This window comes from Hordeum vulgare, chromosome 2H (assembly GCF_904849725.1).
Source record: "Hordeum vulgare subsp. vulgare chromosome 2H, MorexV3_pseudomolecules_assembly, whole genome shotgun sequence".
Lineage (NCBI taxonomy): Eukaryota > Viridiplantae > Streptophyta > Magnoliopsida > Poales > Poaceae > Hordeum > Hordeum vulgare.
Genome location: NC_058519.1, coordinates 577,665,148 through 577,683,519, shown reverse-complemented (window position 1 = coordinate 577,683,519; position 18,372 = coordinate 577,665,148). Strand labels below are relative to the sequence as shown.

The following is an 18,372-nucleotide window of genomic DNA, read 5'->3' as shown; positions in this document are numbered from 1 at the left end:
TTGGGTGTCAAGCGCGGTGGGAAAAGTCACACAGTAATCGTCAAAAATAAGAAAATGAGGTCATATAGATCACGGTCCCGCGTCATCCTTGTCACGTGGCGCAAAAATATATTTAAAAAGGGGAATGCAACACGAGGACTTTCCAGGAGGTCACCCATCCTAGTACTACTCTCGCCCAAACACGCTTAACTTCGGAGTTCTGATGGGATCCGGTGCTTTAGTGCTGGTATGATCGCATCCGACATGCAACTATCTATTTGTTCCTTATGCTTGCCCCTACTACTACTACTACTACTAGTCGTTGGGTGTCAAGCGCGGTGGGAAAAGTCACACAGTAATCGTCAAAAATAAGAAAATGAGGTCATATAGATCACGCTCCCGTGTCATCCTTGTCACGTGGCGCAAAAATATATTTAAAAAGGGGAATGCAACACGAGGACTTCCCAGGAGGTCACCCATCCTAGTACTACTCTCGCCAAAGCACGCTTAACTTCAGAGTTCTGATGGGATCCGGTGCTTTACTGCTGGTATGATCGCATCCGACATGCAACTATCTATTTGTTCCTTATGCTTGCCCCTACTACTACTACTACTAGTCGTTGGGTGTCAAGCGCGGTGGGAAAAGTCACACAGTAATCGTCAAAAATAAGAAAATGAGGTCATATAGATCACGCTCCCGCGTCATCCTTGTCACGTGGCGCAAAAATATATTTAAAAAGGGGAATGCAACACGAGGACTTCCCAGGAGGTCACCCATCCTAGTACTACTCTCGCCCAAGCACGCTTAACTTCGGAGTTCTGATGGGATCCGGTGCTTTAGTGCTGGTATGATCGCATCCGACATGCAACTACCTATTTGTTCCTTATGCTTGCCCCTACTACTACTACTACTACTACTAGTCGTTGGGTGTCAAGCGCGGTGGGAAAAGTAACACAGTAATCGTCAAAAATAAGAAAATGAGGTCATATAGATCACGGTCCCGCGTCATCCTTGTCACGTGGCGCAAAAATATATTTAAAAAGGGGAATGCAACACGAGGACTTCCCAGGAGGTCACCCATCCTAGTACTACTCTCGCCCAAGCACGCTTAACTTCGGAGTTCTGATGGGATCCGGTGCTTTAGTGCTGGTATGATCGCAACCGACATGCAACTATCTATTTGTTCCTTATGCTTGCCCCTACTACTACTACTACTAGTCGTTGGGTGTCAAGCGCGGTGGGAAAAGTCACACAGTAATCGTCAAAAATAAGAAAATGAGGTCATATAGATCACGCTTCCGCGTCATCCTTGTCACGTGGCGCAAAAATATATTTAAAAAGGGGAATGCAACACGAGGACTTCCCAGGAGGTCACCCATCCTAGTACTACTCTCGCCCAAGCACGCTTAACTTCGGAGTTCTGATGGGATCCGGTGCTTTAGTGCTGGTATGATCGCATCCGACATGCAACTATCTATTTGTTCCTTATGCTTGCCCCTACTACTACTACTACTACTACTACTACTACTACTACTACTACTACTACTACTACTACTACTACTACTACTACTACTACTACTACTACTACTACTACTACTACTACTACTACTACTACTACTACTACTACTACTACTACTACTACTACTACTACTACTACTACTACTACTACTACTACTAGTCGTTGGGTGTCAAGCGCGGTGGGAAAAGTCACACAGTAATCGTCAAAAATAAGAAAATGAGGTCATATAGATCACGTTCCCGCGTCATCCTTGTCACGTGGCGCAAAAATATATTTAAAAAGGGGAATGCAACACGAGGACTTCCCAGGAGGTCACCCATCCTAGTACTACTCTCGCCCAAGCACGCTTAACTTCGGAGTTGTGATGGGATCCGGTGCTTTAGTGCTGGTATGATCGCATCCGACATGCAACTATCTATTTGTTCCTTATGCTTGCCCCTACTACTACTACTACTACTAGTCGTTGGGTGTCAAGCGCGGTGGGAAAAGTCACACAGTAATCGTCAAAAATAAGAAAATGAGGTCATATAGATCACGGTCCCGCGTCATCCTTGTCACGTGGCGCAAAAATATATTTAAAAAGGGGAATGCAACACGAGGACTTCCCAGGAGGTCAACCATCCTAGTACTACTCTCGCCCAAGCACGCTTAACTTCGGAGTTCTGATGGGATCCGGTGCTTTAGTGCTGGTATGATCGCATCCGACATGCAACTATCTATTTGTTCCTTATGCTTGCCCCTACTACTACTACTACTACTACTACTAGTCGTTGGGTGTCAAGCGCGGTGGGAAAAGTCACACAGTAATCGTCAAAAATAAGAAAATGAGGTCATATAGATCACGCTCCCGCGTCATCCTTGTCACGTGGCGCAAAAATATATTTAAAAAGGGGAATGCAACACGAGGACTTACCAGGAGGTCACCCATCCTAGTACTACTCTCGCCCAAGCACGCTTAATTTCGAAGTTCTGATGGGATCCGGTGCTTTAGTGCTGGTATGATCGCATCCGACATGCAACTATCTATTTGTTCCTTATGCTTGCCCCTACTACTACTACTACTACTACTACTACTACTACTAGTCGTTGGGTGTCAAGCGCGGTGGGAAAAGTCACACAGTAATCGTCAAAAATAAGAAAATGAGGTCATATAGATCACGCTCCCGCGTCATCCTTGTCACGTGGCGCAAAAATATATTTAAAAAGGGGAATGCAACACGAGGACTTCCCAGGAGGTCACCCATCCTAGTACTACTCTCGCCCAAGCACGCTTAACTTTGGAGTTCTGATGGGATCCGGTGCTTTAGTGCTGGTATGATCGCATCCGACATGCAACTATCTATTTGTTCCTTATGCTTGCCCCTACTACTACTACTACTACTAGTCGTTGGGTGTCAAGCGCGGTGGGAAAAGTCACACAGTAATCGTCAAAAATAAGAAAATGAGGTCATATAGATCACGCTCCCGCGTCATCCTTGTCACGTGGCGCAAAAATATATTTAAAAAGGGGAATGCAACACGAGGACTTCCCAGGAGGTCACCCATCCTAGTACTACTCTCGCCCAAGCACGCTTAACTTCGGAGTTTTGATGGGATTCGGTGCTTTAGTGCTGGTATGATCGCATCCGACATGCAACTATCTATTTGTTCCTTATGCTTGCCCCTACTACTACTACTACCACTACTACTACTAGTCGTTGGGTGTCAAGCGCGGTGGGAAAAGTCACATAGTAATCGTCAAAAATAAGAAAATGAGGTCATATAGATCACGCTCCCGCGTCATCCTTGTCACGTGGCGCAAAAATATATTTAAAAAGGGGAATGCAACACGAGGACTTCCCAGGAGGTCACCCATCCTAGTACTACTCTCGCCCAAGCACGGTTAACTTTGGAATTCTGATGGGATCCGGTGCTTTAGTGCTGGTATGATCGCATCCGACATGCAACTATCTATTTGTTCCTTATGCTTGCCCCTACTATTACTACTACTACTACTACTAGTCGTTAGGTGTCAAGCGCGGTGGGAAAAGTCACACAGTAATCGTCAAAAATAAGAAAATGAGGTCATATAGATCACGCTCCCGCGTCATCCTTGTCACGTGGCGCAAAAATATATTTAAAAAGGGGAATGCAACACGAGGACTTCCCAGGAGGTCACCCATCCTAGTACTACTCTCGCCCAAGCACGCTTAACTTCGAAGTTCTGATGGGATCCGGTGCTTTAGTGCTGGTATGATCGCATCCGACATGCAACTATCTATTTGTTCCTTATGCTTGCCCCTACTACTACTACTACTACTACTACTACTAGTCGTTGGGTGTCAAGCGCGGTGGGAAAAGTCACACAGTAATCGTCAAAAATAAGAAAATGAGGTCATATAGATCACGTTCCCGCGTCATCCTTGTCACGTGGCGCAAAAATATATTTAAAAAGGGGAATGCAACACGAGGACTTCCCAGGAGGTCACCCATCCTAGTACTACTCTCGCCCAAGCACGCTTAACTTCGGAGTTGTGATGGGATCCGGTGCTTTAGTGCTGGTATGATCGCATCCGACATGCAACTATCTATTTGTTCCTTATGCTTGCCCCTACTACTACTACTACTACTAGTCGTTGGGTGTCAAGCGCGGTGGGAAAAGTCACACAGTAATCGTCAAAAATAAGAAAATGAGGTCATATAGATCACGGTCCCGCGTCATCCTTGTCACGTGGCGCAAAAATATATTTAAAAAGGGGAATGCAACACGAGGACTTCCCAGGAGGTCAACCATCCTAGTACTACTCTCGCCCAAGCACGCTTAACTTCGGAGTTCTGATGGGATCCGGTGCTTTAGTGCTGGTATGATCGCATCCGACATGCAACTATCTATTTGTTCCTTATGCTTGCCCCTACTACTACTACTACTACTACTACTAGTCGTTGGGTGTCAAGCGCGGTGGGAAAAGTCACACAGTAATCGTCAAAAATAAGAAAATGAGGTCATATAGATCACGCTCCCGCGTCATCCTTGTCACGTGGCGCAAAAATATATTTAAAAAGGGGAATGCAACACGAGGACTTACCAGGAGGTCACCCATCCTAGTACTACTCTCGCCCAAGCACGCTTAATTTCGAAGTTCTGATGGGATCCGGTGCTTTAGTGCTGGTATGATCGCATCCGACATGCAACTATCTATTTGTTCCTTATGCTTGCCCCTACTACTACTACTACTACTACTACTACTACTACTAGTCGTTGGGTGTCAAGCGCGGTGGGAAAAGTCACACAGTAATCGTCAAAAATAAGAAAATGAGGTCATATAGATCACGCTCCCGCGTCATCCTTGTCACGTGGCGCAAAAATATATTTAAAAAGGGGAATGCAACACGAGGACTTCCCAGGAGGTCACCCATCCTAGTACTACTCTCGCCCAAGCACGCTTAACTTTGGAGTTCTGATGGGATCCGGTGCTTTAGTGCTGGTATGATCGCATCCGACATGCAACTATCTATTTGTTCCTTATGCTTGCCCCTACTACTACTACTACTACTAGTCGTTGGGTGTCAAGCGCGGTGGGAAAAGTCACACAGTAATCGTCAAAAATAAGAAAATGAGGTCATATAGATCACGCTCCCGCGTCATCCTTGTCACGTGGCGCAAAAATATATTTAAAAAGGGGAATGCAACACGAGGACTTCCCAGGAGGTCACCCATCCTAGTACTACTCTCGCCCAAGCACGCTTAACTTCGGAGTTTTGATGGGATTCGGTGCTTTAGTGCTGGTATGATCGCATCCGACATGCAACTATCTATTTGTTCCTTATGCTTGCCCCTACTACTACTACTACCACTACTACTACTAGTCGTTGGGTGTCAAGCGCGGTGGGAAAAGTCACATAGTAATCGTCAAAAATAAGAAAATGAGGTCATATAGATCACGCTCCCGCGTCATCCTTGTCACGTGGCGCAAAAATATATTTAAAAAGGGGAATGCAACACGAGGACTTCCCAGGAGGTCACCCATCCTAGTACTACTCTCGCCCAAGCACGGTTAACTTTGGAATTCTGATGGGATCCGGTGCTTTAGTGCTGGTATGATCGCATCCGACATGCAACTATCTATTTGTTCCTTATGCTTGCCCCTACTATTACTACTACTACTACTACTAGTCGTTAGGTGTCAAGCGCGGTGGGAAAAGTCACACAGTAATCGTCAAAAATAAGAAAATGAGGTCATATAGATCACGCTCCCGCGTCATCCTTGTCACGTGGCGCAAAAATATATTTAAAAAGGGGAATGCAACACGAGGACTTCCCAGGAGGTCACCCATCCTAGTACTACTCTCGCCCAAGCACGCTTAACTTCGAAGTTCTGATGGGATCCGGTGCTTTAGTGCTGGTATGATCGCATCCGACATGCAACTATCTATTTGTTCCTTATGCTTGCCCCTACTACTACTACTACTACTACTACTACTAGTCGTTGGGTGTCAAGCGCGGTGGGAAAAGTCACACAGTAATCGTCAAAAATAAGAAAATGAGGTCATATAGATCACGCTCCCGCGTCATCCTTGTCACGTGGCGCAAAAATATATTTAAAAAGGGGAATGCAACACGAGGACTTCCAGGAGGTCACCCATCCTAGTACTACTCTCGCCCAAGCACGCTTAACTTCGGAGTTCTGATGGGTTCCGGTGCTTTAGTGCTGGTATGATCGCATCCGACATGCAACTATCTATTTGTTCCTTATGCTTGCCCCTACTACTACTACTACTAGTCGTTGGGTGTCAAGCGCGGTGGGAAAAGTCACACTGTAATCGTCAAAAATAAGAAAATGAGGTCATATAGATCACGCTCCCGCGTCATCCTTGTCACGTGGCGCAAAAATATATTTAAAAAGGGGAATGCAACACGAGGACTTCCCAGGAGGTCACCCATCCTAGTACTACTCTCGCCCAAGCACGCTTAACTTCGAAGTTCTGATGGGATCCGGTGCTTTAGTGCTGGTATGATCGCATCCGACATGCAACTATCTATTTGTTCCTTATGCTTGCCCCTACTACTACTACTACTACTACTAGTCGTTGGGTGTCAAGCGCGGTGGGAAAAGTCACACAGTAATCGTCAAAAATAAGAAAATGAGGTCATATAGATCACGCTCCCGCGTCATCCTTGTCACGTGGCGCAAAAATATATTTAAAAAGGGGAATGCAACACGAGGACTTCCCAGGAGGTCACCCATCCTAGTACTACTCTCGCCCAAGCACGCTTAACTTCGAAGTTCTGATGGGATCCGGTGCTTTAGTGCTGGTATGATCGCATCCGACATGCAACTATCTATTTGTTCCTTATGCTTGCCCCTACTACTACTACTACTAATAGTCGTTGGGTGTCAAGCGCGGTGGGAAAAGTCACACAGTAATCGTCAAAAATAAGAAAATGAGGTCATATAGATCACGCTCCCGCGTCATCCTTGTCACGTGGCGCAAAAATATATTTAAAAAGGGGAATGCAACACGAGGACTTCCAGGAGGTCACCCATCCTAGTACTACTCTCGCCCAAGCACGCTTAACTTCGGAGTTCTGATGGGATCCGGTGCTTTAGTGCTGGTATGATCGCATCCGACATGCAACTATCTATTTGTTCCTTATGCTTGCCCCTACTACTACTACTACTAGTCGTTGGGTGTCAAGCGCGGTGGGAAAAGTCACACTGTAATCGTCAAAAATAAGAAAATGAGGTCATATAGATCACGCTCCCGCGTCATCCTTGTCACGTGGCGCAAAAATATATTTAAAAAGGGGAATGCAACACGAGGACTTCCCAGGAGGTCACCCATCCTAGTACTACTCTCGCCCAAGCACGCTTAACTTCGAAGTTCTGATGGGATTCGGTGCTTTAGTGCTGGTATGATCGCATCCGACATGCAACTATCTATTTGTTCCTTATGCTTGCCCCTACTACTACTACTACTACTACTACTAGTCGTTGGGTGTCAAGCGCGGTGGGAAAAGTCACACAGTAATCGTCAAAAATAAGAAAATGAGGTCATATAGATCACGCTCCCGCGTCATCCTTGTCACGTGGCGCAAAAATATATTTAAAAAGGGGAATGCAACACGAGGACTTCCAGGAGGTCACCCATCCTAGTACTACTCTCGCCCAAGCACGCTTAACTTCGGAGTTCTGATGGGATCCGGTGCTTTAGTGCTGGTATGATCGCATCCGACATGCAACTATCTATTTGTTCCTTATGCTTGCCCCTACTACTACTACTACTAGTCGTTGGGTGTCAAGCGCGGTGGGAAAAGTCACACAGTAATCGTCAAAAATAAGAAAATGAGGTCATATAGATCACGCTACCGCGTCATCCTTGTCACGTGGCGCAAAAATATATTTAAAAAGGGGAATGCAACACGAGGACTTCCCAGGAGGTCACCCATCCTAGTACTACTCTCGCCCAAGCACGCTTAACTTCGGAGTTCTGATGGGATCCGGTGCTTTAGTGCTGGTATGATCGCATCCGACATGCAACTATCTATTTGTTCCTTATGCTTGCCCCTACTACTACTACTACTACTAGTCGTTGGGTGTCAAGCGCGGTGGGAAAAGTCACACAGTAATCGTCAAAAATAAGAAAATGAGGTCATATAGATCACGCTCCCGCGTCATCCTTGTCACGTGGCGCAAAAATATATTTAAAAAGGGGAATGCAACACGAGGACTTCCCAGGAGGTCACCCATCCTAGTACTACTCTCGCCCAAGCACGCTTAACTTCGGAGTTCTGATGGGATCCGGTGCTTTAGTGCTGGTATGATCGCATCCGACATGCAACTATCTATTTGTTCCTTATGCTTGCCCCCTACTACTACTACTACTACTACTAGTCGTTGGGTGTCAAGCGCGGTGGGAAAAGTCACACAGTAATCGTCAAAAATAAGAAAATGAGGTCATATAGATCACGCTCCCGCGTCATCCTTGTCACGTGGCGCAAAAATATATTTAAAAAGGGGAATGCAACACGAGGACTTACCAGGAGGTCACCCATCCTAGTACTACTCTCGCCCAAGCACGCTTAATTTCGAAGTTCTGATGGGATCCGGTGCTTTAGTGCTGGTATGATCGCATCCGACATGCAACTATCTATTTGTTCCTTATGCTTGCTACTACTACTACTACTACTACTACTACTACTACTAGTCGTTGGGTGTCAAGCGCGGTGGGAAAAGTCACACAGTAATCGTCAAAAATAAGAAAATGAGGTCATATAGATCACGCTCCCGCGTCATCCTTGTCACGTGGCGCAAAAATATATTTAAAAAGGGGAATGCAACACGAGGACTTCCCAGGAGGTCACCCATCCTAGTACTACTCTCGCCCAAGCACGCTTAACTTTGGAGTTCTGATGGGATCCGGTGCTTTAGTGCTGGTATGATCGCATCCGACATGCAACTATCTATTTGTTCCTTATGCTTGCCCCTACTACTACTACTACTAGTCGTTGGGTGTCAAGCGCGGTGGGAAAAGTCACACAGTAATCGTCAAAAATAAGAAAATGAGGTCATATAGATCACGCTCCCGCGTCATCCTTGTCACGTGGCGCAAAAATATATTTAAAAAGGGGAATGCAACACGAGGACTTCCCAAGAGGTCACCCATCCTAGTACTACTCTCGCCCAAGCACGCTTAACTTCGGAGTTCTGATGGGATTCGGTGCTTTAGTGCTGGTATGATCGCATCCGACATGCAACTATCTATTTGTTCCTTATGCTTGCCCCTACTACTACTACTACTACTAGTCGTTGGGTGTCAAGCGCGGTGGGAAAAGTCACACAGTAATCGTCAAAAATAAGAAAATGAGGTCATATAGATCACGCTCCCGCGTCATCCTTGTCACGTGGCGCAAAAATATATTTAAAAAGGGGAATGCAACACGAGGACTTCCCAGGAGGTCACCCATCCTAGTACTACTCTCGCCCAAGCACGCTTAACTTCGGAGTTCTGATGGGATCCGGTGCTTTAGTGCTGGTATGATCGCATCCGACATGCAACTATCTATTTGTTCCTTATGCTTGCCCCTACTACTACTACTACTACTACTACTAGTCGTTGGGTGTCAAGCGCGGTGGGAAAAGTCACACAGTAATCGTCAAAAATAAGAAAATGAGGTCATATAGATCACGCTCCCGCGTCATCCTTGTCACGTGGCGCAAAAATATATTTAAAAAGGGGAATGCAACACGAGGACTTACCAGGAGGTCACCCATCCTAGTACTACTCTCGCCCAAGCACGCTTAATTTCGAAGTTCTGATGGGATCCGGTGCTTTAGTGCTGGTATGATCGCATCCGACATGCAACTATCTATTTGTTCCTTATGCTTGCCCCCTACTACTACTACTACTACTACTACTACTACTACTAGTCGTTGGGTGTCAAGCGCGGTGGGAAAAGTCACACAGTAATCGTCAAAAATAAGAAAATGAGGTCATATAGATCACGCTCCCGCGTCATCCTTGTCACGTGGCGCAAAAATATATTTAAAAAGGGGAATGCAACACGAGGACTTCCAGGAGGTCACCCATCCTAGTACTACTCTCGCCCAAGCACGCTTAACTTTGGAGTTCTGATGGGATCCGGTGCTTTAGTGCTGGTATGATCGCATCCGACATGCAACTATCTATTTGTTCCTTATGCTTGCCCCTACTACTACTACTACTACTAGTCGTTGGGTGTCAAGCGCGGTGGGAAAAGTCACACAGTAATCGTCAAAAATAAGAAAATGAGGTCATATAGATCACGCTCCCGCGTCATCCTTGTCACGTGGCGCAAAAATATATTTAAAAAGGGGAATGCAACACGAGGACTTCCCAAGAGGTCACCCATCCTAGTACTACTCTCGCCCAAGCACGCTTAACTTCGGAGTTTTGATGGGATTCGGTGCTTTAGTGCTGGTATGATCGCATCCGACATGCAACTATCTATTTGTTCCTTATGCTTGCCCCTACTACTACTACTACCACTACTACTACTAGTCGTTGGGTGTCAAGCGCGGTGGGAAAAGTCACATAGTAATCGTCAAAAATAAGAAAATGAGGTCATATAGATCACGCTCCCGCGTCATCCTTGTCACGTGGCGCAAAAATATATTTAAAAAGGGGAATGCAACACGAGGACTTCCCAGGAGGTCACCCATCCTAGTACTACTCTCGCCCAAGCACGGTTAACTTTGGAATTCTGATGGGATCCGGTGCTTTAGTGCTGGTATGATCGCATCCGACATGCAACTATCTATTTGTTCCTTATGCTTGCCCCTACTATTACTACTACTACTACTACTAGTCGTTAGGTGTCAAGCGCGGTGGGAAAAGTCACACAGTAATCGTCAAAAATAAGAAAATGAGGTCATATAGATCACGCTCCCGCGTCATCCTTGTCACGTGGCGCAAAAATATATTTAAAAAGGGGAATGCAACACGAGGACTTCCCAGGAGGTCACCCATCCTAGTACTACTCTCGCCCAAGCACGCTTAACTTCGAAGTTCTGATGGGATCCGGTGCTTTAGTGCTGGTATGATCGCATCCGACATGCAACTATCTATTTGTTCCTTATGCTTGCCCCTACTACTACTACTACTACTACTACTACTAGTCGTTGGGTGTCAAGCGCGGTGGGAAAAGTCACACAGTAATCGTCAAAAATAAGAAAATGAGGTCATATAGATCACGCTCCCGCGTCATCCTTGTCACGTGGCGCAAAAATATATTTAAAAAGGGGAATGCAACACGAGGACTTCCAGGAGGTCACCCATCCTAGTACTACTCTCGCCCAAGCACGCTTAACTTCGGAGTTCTGATGGGTTCCGGTGCTTTAGTGCTGGTATGATCGCATCCGACATGCAACTATCTATTTGTTCCTTATGCTTGCCCCTACTACTACTACTACTAGTCGTTGGGTGTCAAGCGCGGTGGGAAAAGTCACACTGTAATCGTCAAAAATAAGAAAATGAGGTCATATAGATCACGCTCCCGCGTCATCCTTGTCACGTGGCGCAAAAATATATTTAAAAAGGGGAATGCAACACGAGGACTTCCCAGGAGGTCACCCATCCTAGTACTACTCTCGCCCAAGCACGCTTAACTTTGAAGTTCTGATGGGATCCGGTGCTTTAGTGCTGGTATGATCGCATCCGACATGCAACTATCTATTTGTTCCTTATGCTTGCCCCTACTACTACTACTACTACTACTACTACTAGTCGTTGGGTGTCAAGCGCGGTGGGAAAAGTCACACAGTAATCGTCAAAAATAAGAAAATGAGGTCATATAGATCACGCTCCCGCGTCATCCTTGTCACGTGGCGCAAAAATATATTTAAAAAGGGGAATGCAACACGAGGACTTCCCAGGAGGTCACCCATCCTAGTACTACTCTCGCCCAAGCACGCTTAACTTCGAAGTTCTGATGGGATCCGGTGCTTTAGTGCTGGTATGATCGCATCCGACATGCAACTATCTATTTGTTCCTTATGCTTGCCCCTACTACTACTACTACTACTACTAGTCGTTGGGTGTCAAGCGCGGTGGGAAAAGTCACACAGTAATCGTCAAAAATAAGAAAATGAGGTCATATAGATCACGCTCCCGCGTCATCCTTGTCACGTGGCGCAAAAATATATTTAAAAAGGGGAATGCAACACGAGGACTTCCAGGAGGTCACCCATCCTAGTACTACTCTCGCCCAAGCACGCTTAACTTCGGAGTTCTGATGGGATCCGGTGCTTTAGTGCTGGTATGATCGCATCCGACATGCAACTATCTATTTGTTCCTTATGCTTGCCCCTACTACTACTACTACTAGTCGTTGGGTGTCAAGCGCGGTGGGAAAAGTCACACTGTAATCGTCAAAAATAAGAAAATGAGGTCATATAGATCACGCTCCCGCGTCATCCTTGTCACGTGGCGCAAAAATATATTTAAAAAGGGGAATGCAACACGAGGACTTCCCAGGAGGTCACCCATCCTAGTACTACTCTCGCCCAAGCACGCTTAACTTCGAAGTTCTGATGGGATTCGGTGCTTTAGTGCTGGTATGATCGCATCCGACATGCAACTATCTATTTGTTCCTTATGCTTGCCCCTACTACTACTACTACTACTACTACTAGTCGTTGGGTGTCAAGCGCGGTGGGAAAAGTCACACAGTAATCGTCAAAAATAAGAAAATGAGGTCATATAGATCACGCTCCCGCGTCATCCTTGTCACGTGGCGCAAAAATATATTTAAAAAGGGGAATGCAACACGAGGACTTCCAGGAGGTCACCCATCCTAGTACTACTCTCGCCCAAGCACGCTTAACTTCGGAGTTCTGATGGGATCCGGTGCTTTAGTGCTGGTATGATCGCATCCGACATGCAACTATCTATTTGTTCCTTATGCTTGCCCCTACTACTACTACTACTAGTCGTTGGGTGTCAAGCGCGGTGGGAAAAGTCACACAGTAATCGTCAAAAATAAGAAAATGAGGTCATATAGATCACGCTACCGCGTCATCCTTGTCACGTGGCGCAAAAATATATTTAAAAAGGGGAATGCACCACGAGGACTTCCCAGGAGGTCACCCATCCTAGTACTACTCTCGCCCAAGCACGCTTAACTTCGGAGTTCTGATGGGATCCGGTGCTTTAGTGCTGGTATGATCGCATCCGACATGCAACTATCTATTTGTTCCTTATGCTTGCCCCTACTACTACTACTACTACTAGTCGTTGGGTGTCAAGCGCGGTGGGAAAAGTCACACAGTAATCGTCAAAAATAAGAAAATGAGGTCATATAGATCACGGTCCCGCGTCATCCTTGTCACGTGGCGCAAAAATATATTTAAAAAGGGGAATGCAACACGAGGACTTCCCAGGAGGTCAACCATCCTAGTACTACTCTCGCCCAAGCACGCTTAACTTCGGAGTTCTGATGGGATCCGGTGCTTTAGTGCTGGTATGATCGCATCCGACATGCAACTATCTATTTGTTCCTTATGCTTGCCCCTACTACTACTACTACTACTACTACTACTAGTCGTTGGGTGTCAAGCGCGGTGGGAAAAGTCACACAGTAATCGTCAAAAATAAGAAAATGAGGTCATATAGATCACGCTCCCGCGTCATCCTTGTCACGTGGCGCAAAAATATATTTAAAAAGGGGAATGCAACACGAGGACTTACCAGGAGGTCACCCATCCTAGTACTACTCTCGCCCAAGCACGCTTAATTTCGAAGTTCTGATGGGATCCGGTGCTTTAGTGCTGGTATGATCGCATCCGACATGCAACTATCTATTTGTTCCTTATGCTTGCCCCTACTACTACTACTACTACTACTACTACTACTAGTCGTTGGGTGTCAAGCGCGGTGGGAAAAGTCACACAGTAATCGTCAAAAATAAGAAAATGAGGTCATATAGATCACGCTCCCGCGTCATCCTTGTCACGTGGCGCAAAAATATATTTAAAAAGGGGAATGCAACACGGGGACTTCCCAGGAGGTCACCCATCCTAGTACTACTCTCGCCCAAGCACGCTTAACTTTGGAGTTCTGATAGGATCCGGTGCTTTAGTGCTGGTATGATCGCATCCGACATGCAACTATCTATTTGTTCCTTATGCTTGCCCCTACTACTACTACTACTACTAGTCGTTGGGTGTCAAGCGCGGTGGGAAAAGTCACACAGTAATCGTCAAAAATAAGAAAATGAGGTCATATAGATCACGCTCCCGCGTCATCCTTGTCACGTGGCGCAAAAATATATTTAAAAAGGGGAATGCAACACGAGGACTTCCCAGGAGGTCAACCATCCTAGTACTACTCTCGCCCAAGCACGCTTAACTTCGGAGTTCTGATGGGATCCGGTGCTTTAGTGCTGGTATGATCGCATCCGACATGCAACTATCTATTTGTTCCTTATGCTTGCCCCTACTACTACTACTACTACTACTACTACTAGTCGTTGGGTGTCAAGCGCGGTGGGAAAAGTCACACAGTAATCGTCAAAAATAAGAAAATGAGGTCATATAGATCACGCTCCCGCGTCATCCTTGTCACGTGGCGCAAAAATATATTTAAAAAGGGGAATGCAACACGAGGACTTACCAGGAGGTCACCCATCCTAGTACTACTCTCGCCCAAGCACGCTTAATTTCGAAGTTCTGATGGGCTCCGGTGCTTTAGTGCTGGTATGATCGCATCCGACATGCAACTATCTATTTGTTCCTTATGCTTGCCCCTACTACTACTACTACTACTACTACTACTACTACTACTAGTCGTTGGGTGTCAAGCGCGGTGGGAAAAGTCACACAGTAATCGTCAAAAATAAGAAAATGAGGTCATATAGATCACGCTCCCGCGTCATCCTTGTCACGTGGCGCAAAAATATATTTAAAAAGGGGAATGCAACACGAGGACTTCCCAGGAGGTCACCCATCCTAGTACTACTCTCGCCCAAGCACGCTTAACTTTGGAGTTCTGATAGGATCCGGTGCTTTAGTGCTGGTATGATCGCATCCGACATGCAACTATCTATTTGTTCCTTATGCTTGCCCCTACTACTACTACTACTACTAGTCGTTGGGTGTCAAGCGCGGTGGGAAAAGTCACACAGTAATCGTCAAAAATAAGAAAATGAGGTCATATAGATCACGCTCCCGCGTCATCCTTGTCACGTGGCGCAAAAATATATTTAAAAAGGGGAATGCAACACGAGGACTTCCCAGGAGGTCACCCATCCTAGTACTACTCTCGCCCAAGCACGCTTAACTTCGAAGTTCTGATGGGATCCGATGCTTTAGTGCTGGTATGATCGCATCCGACATGCAACTATCTATTTGTTCCTTATGCTTGCCCCTACTACTACTACTACTACTACTACTACTACTACTAGTCGTTGGGTGTCAAGCGCGGTGGGAAAAGTCACACAGTAATCGTCAAAAATAAGAAAATGAGGTCATATAGATCACGCTCCCGCGTCATCCTTGTCACGTGGCGCAAAAATATATTTAAAAAGGGGAATGCAACACGAGGACTTTCCAGGAGGTCACCCATCCTAGTACTACTCTCGCCCAAGCACGCTTAACTTCGGAGTTCTGATGGGATCCGGTGCTTTAGTGCTGGTATGATCGCATCCGACATGCAACTATCTATTTGTTCCTTATGCTTGCCCCTACTACTACTACTACTACTACTACTACTACTACTACTACTACTACTACTACTACTAGTCGTTGGGTGTCAAGCGCGGTGGGAAAAGTCACACAGTAATCGTCAAAAATAAGAAAATGAGGTCATATAGATCACGCTCCCGCGTCATCCTTGTCACGTGGCGCAAAAATATATTTAAAAAGGGGAATGCAACACGAGGACTTCCCAGGAGGTCACCCATCCTAGTACTACTCTCGCCCAAGCACGCTTAACTTCGGAGTTCTCATGGGATCCGGTGCTTTAGTGCTGGTATGATCGCATCCGACATGCAACTATCTATTTGTTCCTTATGCTTGCCCTACTACTACTACTACTACTACTACTACTACTACTACTACTACTACTACTACTACTACTACTACTACTACTACTACTACTACTACTACTACTACTACTACTACTACTACTACTACTACTACTACTACTAGTCGTTGGGTGTCAAGCGCGGTGGGAAAAGTCACACAGTAATCGTCAAAAATAAGAAAATGAGGTCATATAGATCACGTTCCCGCGTCATCCTTGTCACGTGGCGCAAAAATATATTTAAAAAGGGGAATGCAACACGAGGACTTCCCAGGAGGTCACCCATCCTAGTACTACTCTCGCCCAAGCACGCTTAACTTCGGAGTTGTGATGGGATCCGGTGCTTTAGTGCTGGTATGATCGCATCCGACATGCAACTATCTATTTGTTCCTTATGCTTGCCCCTACTACTACTACTACTACTACTAGTCGTTGGGTGTCAAGCGCGGTGGGAAAAGTCACACAGTAATCGTCAAAAATAAGAAAATGAGGTCATATAGATCACGGTCCCGCGTCATCCTTGTCACGTGGCGCAAAAATATATTTAAAAAGGGGAATGCAACACGAGGACTTCCCAGGAGGTCAACCATCCTAGTACTACTCTCGCCCAAGCACGCTTAACTTCGGAGTTCTGATGGGATCCGGTGCTTTAGTGCTGGTATGATCGCATCCGACATGCAACTATCTATTTGTTCCTTATGCTTGCCCCTACTACTACTACTACTACTACTACTACTAGTCGTTGGGTGTCAAGCGCGGTGGGAAAAGTCACACAGTAATCGTCAAAAATAAGAAAATGAGGTCATATAGATCACGCTCCCGCGTCATCCTTGTCACGTGGCGCAAAAATATATTTAAAAAGGGGAATGCAACACGAGGACTTACCAGGAGGTCACCCATCCTAGTACTACTCTCGCCCAAGCACGCTTAATTTCGAAGTTCTGATGGGATCCGGTGCTTTAGTGCTGGTATGATCGCATCCAACATGCAACTATCTATTTGTTCCTTATGCTTGCCCCTACTACTACTACTACTACTACTAGTCGTTGGGTGTCAAGCGCGGTGGGAAAAGTCACACAGTAATCGTCAAAAATAAGAAAATGAGGTCATATAGATCACGCTCCCGCGTCATCCTTGTCACGTGGCGCAAAAATATATTTAAAAAGGGGAATGCAACACGAGGACTTCCCAGGAGGTCACCCATCCTAGTACTACTCTCGCCCAAGCACGCTTAACTTTGGAGTTCTGATGGGATCCGGTGCTTTAGTGCTGGTATGATCGCATCCGACATGCAACTATCTATTTGTTCCTTATGCTTGCCCCTACTACTACTACTACTACTAGTCGTTGGGTGTCAAGCGCGGTGGGAAAAGTCACACAGTAATCGTCAAAAATAAGAAAATGAGGTCATATAGATCACGCTCCCGCGTCATCCTTGTCACGTGGCGCAAAAATATATTTAAAAAGGGGAATGCAACACGAGGACTTCCCAGGAGGTCACCCATCCTAGTACTACTCTCGCCCAAGCACGCTTAACTTCGAAGTTCTGATGGGATCCGGTGCTTTAGTGCTGGTATGATCGCATCCGACATGCAACTATCTATTTGTTCCTTATGCTTGCCCCTACTACTACTACTACTACTACTACTACTACTACTAGTCGTTGGGTGTCAAGCGCGGTGGGAAAAGTCACACAGTAATCGTCAAAAATAAGAAAATGAGGTCATATAGATCACGCTCCCGCGTCATCCTTGTCACGTGGCGCAAAAATATATTTAAAAAGGGGAATGCAACACGAGGACTTTCCAGGAGGTCACCCATCCTAGTACTACTCTCGCCCAAGCACGCTTAACTTCGGAGTTCTGATGGGATCCGGTGCTTTAGTGCTGGTATGATCGCATCCGACATGCAACTATCTATTTGTTCCTTATGCTTGCCCCTACTACTACTACTACTACTACTACTACTACTACTACTACTACTAGTCGTTGGGTGTCAAGCGCGGTGGGAAAAGTCACACAGTAATCGTCAAAAATAAGAAAATGAGGTCATATAGATCACGCTCCCGCGTCATCCTTGTCACGTGGCGCAAAAATATATTTAAAAAGGGGAATGCAACACGAGGACTTCCCAGGAGGTCACCCATCCTAGTACTACTCTCGCCCAAGCACGCTTAACTTCGGAGTTCTCATGGGATCCGGTGCTTTAGTGCTGGTATGATCGCATCCGACATGCAACTATCTATTTGTTCCTTATGCTTGCCCCTACTACTACTACTACTACTACTACTACTACTACTACTACTACTACTACTACTACTACTACTACTACTACT

General features: G+C 45.9%; 59 non-coding genes across 59 annotated transcripts; all 59 read right to left on the bottom strand.

Moving 5' to 3' along the window:
• Positions 1–121: 121 nt before the first annotated feature.
• Positions 122–240, bottom strand: LOC123438541. Its single transcript, XR_006629677.1, has one exon. It is a non-coding gene; the product is annotated as a 5S ribosomal RNA (ribosomal RNA).
• A 182-nt stretch (positions 241–422) lies between these two features.
• LOC123432800 lies at positions 423–541 on the bottom strand. Its single transcript, XR_006624369.1, has one exon. It is a non-coding gene; the product is annotated as a 5S ribosomal RNA (ribosomal RNA).
• Positions 542–720: 179 nt separating this feature from the next.
• LOC123434783 lies at positions 721–839 on the bottom strand. The gene has a single exon (XR_006626057.1). It is a non-coding gene; the product is annotated as a 5S ribosomal RNA (ribosomal RNA).
• Positions 840–1,024: 185 nt separating this feature from the next.
• On the bottom strand, positions 1,025–1,143 carry LOC123435738. Its single transcript, XR_006626987.1, has one exon. It is a non-coding gene; the product is annotated as a 5S ribosomal RNA (ribosomal RNA).
• A 179-nt stretch (positions 1,144–1,322) lies between these two features.
• LOC123434782 lies at positions 1,323–1,441 on the bottom strand. The gene has a single exon (XR_006626056.1). It is a non-coding gene; the product is annotated as a 5S ribosomal RNA (ribosomal RNA).
• A 341-nt stretch (positions 1,442–1,782) lies between these two features.
• On the bottom strand, positions 1,783–1,901 carry LOC123431720. The gene has a single exon (XR_006623309.1). It is a non-coding gene; the product is annotated as a 5S ribosomal RNA (ribosomal RNA).
• Positions 1,902–2,083: 182 nt separating this feature from the next.
• LOC123436029 lies at positions 2,084–2,202 on the bottom strand. The gene has a single exon (XR_006627267.1). It is a non-coding gene; the product is annotated as a 5S ribosomal RNA (ribosomal RNA).
• Positions 2,203–2,390: 188 nt separating this feature from the next.
• LOC123432901 lies at positions 2,391–2,509 on the bottom strand. Its single transcript, XR_006624468.1, has one exon. It is a non-coding gene; the product is annotated as a 5S ribosomal RNA (ribosomal RNA).
• A 197-nt stretch (positions 2,510–2,706) lies between these two features.
• Positions 2,707–2,825, bottom strand: LOC123436109. Its single transcript, XR_006627345.1, has one exon. It is a non-coding gene; the product is annotated as a 5S ribosomal RNA (ribosomal RNA).
• Positions 2,826–3,007: 182 nt separating this feature from the next.
• On the bottom strand, positions 3,008–3,126 carry LOC123432325. Its single transcript, XR_006623914.1, has one exon. It is a non-coding gene; the product is annotated as a 5S ribosomal RNA (ribosomal RNA).
• Positions 3,127–3,317: 191 nt separating this feature from the next.
• LOC123432248 lies at positions 3,318–3,436 on the bottom strand. The gene has a single exon (XR_006623841.1). It is a non-coding gene; the product is annotated as a 5S ribosomal RNA (ribosomal RNA).
• Positions 3,437–3,624: 188 nt separating this feature from the next.
• Positions 3,625–3,743, bottom strand: LOC123436622. Its single transcript, XR_006627837.1, has one exon. It is a non-coding gene; the product is annotated as a 5S ribosomal RNA (ribosomal RNA).
• A 191-nt stretch (positions 3,744–3,934) lies between these two features.
• Positions 3,935–4,053, bottom strand: LOC123431719. Its single transcript, XR_006623308.1, has one exon. It is a non-coding gene; the product is annotated as a 5S ribosomal RNA (ribosomal RNA).
• Positions 4,054–4,235: 182 nt separating this feature from the next.
• LOC123436028 lies at positions 4,236–4,354 on the bottom strand. Its single transcript, XR_006627266.1, has one exon. It is a non-coding gene; the product is annotated as a 5S ribosomal RNA (ribosomal RNA).
• A 188-nt stretch (positions 4,355–4,542) lies between these two features.
• Positions 4,543–4,661, bottom strand: LOC123432900. Its single transcript, XR_006624467.1, has one exon. It is a non-coding gene; the product is annotated as a 5S ribosomal RNA (ribosomal RNA).
• A 197-nt stretch (positions 4,662–4,858) lies between these two features.
• On the bottom strand, positions 4,859–4,977 carry LOC123436107. The gene has a single exon (XR_006627343.1). It is a non-coding gene; the product is annotated as a 5S ribosomal RNA (ribosomal RNA).
• Positions 4,978–5,159: 182 nt separating this feature from the next.
• On the bottom strand, positions 5,160–5,278 carry LOC123432324. The gene has a single exon (XR_006623913.1). It is a non-coding gene; the product is annotated as a 5S ribosomal RNA (ribosomal RNA).
• A 191-nt stretch (positions 5,279–5,469) lies between these two features.
• Positions 5,470–5,588, bottom strand: LOC123432247. Its single transcript, XR_006623840.1, has one exon. It is a non-coding gene; the product is annotated as a 5S ribosomal RNA (ribosomal RNA).
• A 188-nt stretch (positions 5,589–5,776) lies between these two features.
• LOC123436621 lies at positions 5,777–5,895 on the bottom strand. Its single transcript, XR_006627836.1, has one exon. It is a non-coding gene; the product is annotated as a 5S ribosomal RNA (ribosomal RNA).
• Positions 5,896–6,086: 191 nt separating this feature from the next.
• Positions 6,087–6,204, bottom strand: LOC123432114. The gene has a single exon (XR_006623712.1). It is a non-coding gene; the product is annotated as a 5S ribosomal RNA (ribosomal RNA).
• Positions 6,205–6,383: 179 nt separating this feature from the next.
• On the bottom strand, positions 6,384–6,502 carry LOC123436620. The gene has a single exon (XR_006627835.1). It is a non-coding gene; the product is annotated as a 5S ribosomal RNA (ribosomal RNA).
• Positions 6,503–6,687: 185 nt separating this feature from the next.
• On the bottom strand, positions 6,688–6,806 carry LOC123436619. Its single transcript, XR_006627834.1, has one exon. It is a non-coding gene; the product is annotated as a 5S ribosomal RNA (ribosomal RNA).
• Positions 6,807–6,988: 182 nt separating this feature from the next.
• Positions 6,989–7,106, bottom strand: LOC123438250. The gene has a single exon (XR_006629403.1). It is a non-coding gene; the product is annotated as a 5S ribosomal RNA (ribosomal RNA).
• Positions 7,107–7,285: 179 nt separating this feature from the next.
• LOC123435468 lies at positions 7,286–7,404 on the bottom strand. Its single transcript, XR_006626717.1, has one exon. It is a non-coding gene; the product is annotated as a 5S ribosomal RNA (ribosomal RNA).
• A 188-nt stretch (positions 7,405–7,592) lies between these two features.
• On the bottom strand, positions 7,593–7,710 carry LOC123438249. The gene has a single exon (XR_006629402.1). It is a non-coding gene; the product is annotated as a 5S ribosomal RNA (ribosomal RNA).
• A 179-nt stretch (positions 7,711–7,889) lies between these two features.
• LOC123434780 lies at positions 7,890–8,008 on the bottom strand. The gene has a single exon (XR_006626054.1). It is a non-coding gene; the product is annotated as a 5S ribosomal RNA (ribosomal RNA).
• A 182-nt stretch (positions 8,009–8,190) lies between these two features.
• Positions 8,191–8,309, bottom strand: LOC123434779. Its single transcript, XR_006626053.1, has one exon. It is a non-coding gene; the product is annotated as a 5S ribosomal RNA (ribosomal RNA).
• A 186-nt stretch (positions 8,310–8,495) lies between these two features.
• LOC123432898 lies at positions 8,496–8,614 on the bottom strand. The gene has a single exon (XR_006624465.1). It is a non-coding gene; the product is annotated as a 5S ribosomal RNA (ribosomal RNA).
• Positions 8,615–8,808: 194 nt separating this feature from the next.
• LOC123436106 lies at positions 8,809–8,927 on the bottom strand. The gene has a single exon (XR_006627342.1). It is a non-coding gene; the product is annotated as a 5S ribosomal RNA (ribosomal RNA).
• Positions 8,928–9,106: 179 nt separating this feature from the next.
• LOC123438103 lies at positions 9,107–9,225 on the bottom strand. Its single transcript, XR_006629264.1, has one exon. It is a non-coding gene; the product is annotated as a 5S ribosomal RNA (ribosomal RNA).
• A 182-nt stretch (positions 9,226–9,407) lies between these two features.
• Positions 9,408–9,526, bottom strand: LOC123434778. The gene has a single exon (XR_006626052.1). It is a non-coding gene; the product is annotated as a 5S ribosomal RNA (ribosomal RNA).
• Positions 9,527–9,714: 188 nt separating this feature from the next.
• On the bottom strand, positions 9,715–9,833 carry LOC123432897. The gene has a single exon (XR_006624464.1). It is a non-coding gene; the product is annotated as a 5S ribosomal RNA (ribosomal RNA).
• Positions 9,834–10,031: 198 nt separating this feature from the next.
• LOC123432120 lies at positions 10,032–10,149 on the bottom strand. The gene has a single exon (XR_006623718.1). It is a non-coding gene; the product is annotated as a 5S ribosomal RNA (ribosomal RNA).
• Positions 10,150–10,331: 182 nt separating this feature from the next.
• LOC123432509 lies at positions 10,332–10,450 on the bottom strand. The gene has a single exon (XR_006624088.1). It is a non-coding gene; the product is annotated as a 5S ribosomal RNA (ribosomal RNA).
• Positions 10,451–10,641: 191 nt separating this feature from the next.
• Positions 10,642–10,760, bottom strand: LOC123432246. The gene has a single exon (XR_006623839.1). It is a non-coding gene; the product is annotated as a 5S ribosomal RNA (ribosomal RNA).
• Positions 10,761–10,948: 188 nt separating this feature from the next.
• LOC123436618 lies at positions 10,949–11,067 on the bottom strand. Its single transcript, XR_006627833.1, has one exon. It is a non-coding gene; the product is annotated as a 5S ribosomal RNA (ribosomal RNA).
• Positions 11,068–11,258: 191 nt separating this feature from the next.
• Positions 11,259–11,376, bottom strand: LOC123432113. The gene has a single exon (XR_006623711.1). It is a non-coding gene; the product is annotated as a 5S ribosomal RNA (ribosomal RNA).
• A 179-nt stretch (positions 11,377–11,555) lies between these two features.
• LOC123438391 lies at positions 11,556–11,674 on the bottom strand. Its single transcript, XR_006629535.1, has one exon. It is a non-coding gene; the product is annotated as a 5S ribosomal RNA (ribosomal RNA).
• A 191-nt stretch (positions 11,675–11,865) lies between these two features.
• Positions 11,866–11,984, bottom strand: LOC123436616. Its single transcript, XR_006627831.1, has one exon. It is a non-coding gene; the product is annotated as a 5S ribosomal RNA (ribosomal RNA).
• Positions 11,985–12,169: 185 nt separating this feature from the next.
• Positions 12,170–12,287, bottom strand: LOC123438248. The gene has a single exon (XR_006629401.1). It is a non-coding gene; the product is annotated as a 5S ribosomal RNA (ribosomal RNA).
• Positions 12,288–12,466: 179 nt separating this feature from the next.
• On the bottom strand, positions 12,467–12,585 carry LOC123435467. The gene has a single exon (XR_006626716.1). It is a non-coding gene; the product is annotated as a 5S ribosomal RNA (ribosomal RNA).
• Positions 12,586–12,773: 188 nt separating this feature from the next.
• On the bottom strand, positions 12,774–12,891 carry LOC123438247. The gene has a single exon (XR_006629400.1). It is a non-coding gene; the product is annotated as a 5S ribosomal RNA (ribosomal RNA).
• Positions 12,892–13,070: 179 nt separating this feature from the next.
• Positions 13,071–13,189, bottom strand: LOC123436212. The gene has a single exon (XR_006627444.1). It is a non-coding gene; the product is annotated as a 5S ribosomal RNA (ribosomal RNA).
• A 182-nt stretch (positions 13,190–13,371) lies between these two features.
• LOC123436027 lies at positions 13,372–13,490 on the bottom strand. Its single transcript, XR_006627265.1, has one exon. It is a non-coding gene; the product is annotated as a 5S ribosomal RNA (ribosomal RNA).
• Positions 13,491–13,681: 191 nt separating this feature from the next.
• Positions 13,682–13,800, bottom strand: LOC123432896. Its single transcript, XR_006624463.1, has one exon. It is a non-coding gene; the product is annotated as a 5S ribosomal RNA (ribosomal RNA).
• A 194-nt stretch (positions 13,801–13,994) lies between these two features.
• LOC123431631 lies at positions 13,995–14,113 on the bottom strand. Its single transcript, XR_006623220.1, has one exon. It is a non-coding gene; the product is annotated as a 5S ribosomal RNA (ribosomal RNA).
• Positions 14,114–14,295: 182 nt separating this feature from the next.
• Positions 14,296–14,414, bottom strand: LOC123436025. Its single transcript, XR_006627263.1, has one exon. It is a non-coding gene; the product is annotated as a 5S ribosomal RNA (ribosomal RNA).
• Positions 14,415–14,605: 191 nt separating this feature from the next.
• Positions 14,606–14,724, bottom strand: LOC123433234. Its single transcript, XR_006624772.1, has one exon. It is a non-coding gene; the product is annotated as a 5S ribosomal RNA (ribosomal RNA).
• Positions 14,725–14,924: 200 nt separating this feature from the next.
• LOC123438657 lies at positions 14,925–15,043 on the bottom strand. The gene has a single exon (XR_006629789.1). It is a non-coding gene; the product is annotated as a 5S ribosomal RNA (ribosomal RNA).
• Positions 15,044–15,225: 182 nt separating this feature from the next.
• On the bottom strand, positions 15,226–15,344 carry LOC123438537. Its single transcript, XR_006629673.1, has one exon. It is a non-coding gene; the product is annotated as a 5S ribosomal RNA (ribosomal RNA).
• Positions 15,345–15,541: 197 nt separating this feature from the next.
• LOC123436990 lies at positions 15,542–15,660 on the bottom strand. Its single transcript, XR_006628195.1, has one exon. It is a non-coding gene; the product is annotated as a 5S ribosomal RNA (ribosomal RNA).
• Positions 15,661–15,878: 218 nt separating this feature from the next.
• LOC123435723 lies at positions 15,879–15,997 on the bottom strand. The gene has a single exon (XR_006626973.1). It is a non-coding gene; the product is annotated as a 5S ribosomal RNA (ribosomal RNA).
• A 289-nt stretch (positions 15,998–16,286) lies between these two features.
• Positions 16,287–16,405, bottom strand: LOC123431718. Its single transcript, XR_006623307.1, has one exon. It is a non-coding gene; the product is annotated as a 5S ribosomal RNA (ribosomal RNA).
• A 185-nt stretch (positions 16,406–16,590) lies between these two features.
• LOC123436023 lies at positions 16,591–16,709 on the bottom strand. Its single transcript, XR_006627262.1, has one exon. It is a non-coding gene; the product is annotated as a 5S ribosomal RNA (ribosomal RNA).
• A 191-nt stretch (positions 16,710–16,900) lies between these two features.
• LOC123432894 lies at positions 16,901–17,019 on the bottom strand. The gene has a single exon (XR_006624462.1). It is a non-coding gene; the product is annotated as a 5S ribosomal RNA (ribosomal RNA).
• Positions 17,020–17,204: 185 nt separating this feature from the next.
• Positions 17,205–17,323, bottom strand: LOC123436105. Its single transcript, XR_006627341.1, has one exon. It is a non-coding gene; the product is annotated as a 5S ribosomal RNA (ribosomal RNA).
• A 182-nt stretch (positions 17,324–17,505) lies between these two features.
• Positions 17,506–17,624, bottom strand: LOC123436615. The gene has a single exon (XR_006627830.1). It is a non-coding gene; the product is annotated as a 5S ribosomal RNA (ribosomal RNA).
• A 197-nt stretch (positions 17,625–17,821) lies between these two features.
• On the bottom strand, positions 17,822–17,940 carry LOC123436989. The gene has a single exon (XR_006628194.1). It is a non-coding gene; the product is annotated as a 5S ribosomal RNA (ribosomal RNA).
• A 206-nt stretch (positions 17,941–18,146) lies between these two features.
• On the bottom strand, positions 18,147–18,265 carry LOC123435722. The gene has a single exon (XR_006626972.1). It is a non-coding gene; the product is annotated as a 5S ribosomal RNA (ribosomal RNA).
• Positions 18,266–18,372: the final 107 nt, after the last annotated feature.